We start from the raw sequence: 263 nt of genomic DNA on the forward strand, positions 1-263 counted from the left end.
CACTGACGTCCCAGTGGAGCCGGGTGACGGCCGAGGTAAACAGCCATGTGCAATCCTCCTGTCTATATTTAACAGCTGCTGCAGGGAAGACAGCTCGGTGGCCTTCGTCTTCGGGGACACGGCCCAGCCTGGGAGCCGGGCTGGCACCGGCCTTCTGGGGTGATCGAGCAGGGGCAGCATGCCAGCTTCCCAGAGCCGGGCCCGCGCCCGGGACCGCAACAACGTCCTCAACCGGGCCGAGTTCCTGTCCCTGAGCCAGCCCC

The sequence above is a fragment of the Fukomys damarensis genome, unplaced genomic scaffold (genome assembly GCF_012274545.1).
Source record: "Fukomys damarensis isolate Sample0158 unplaced genomic scaffold, DMR_v1.0_HiC HiC_scaffold_36, whole genome shotgun sequence".
Lineage (NCBI taxonomy): Eukaryota > Metazoa > Chordata > Mammalia > Rodentia > Bathyergidae > Fukomys > Fukomys damarensis.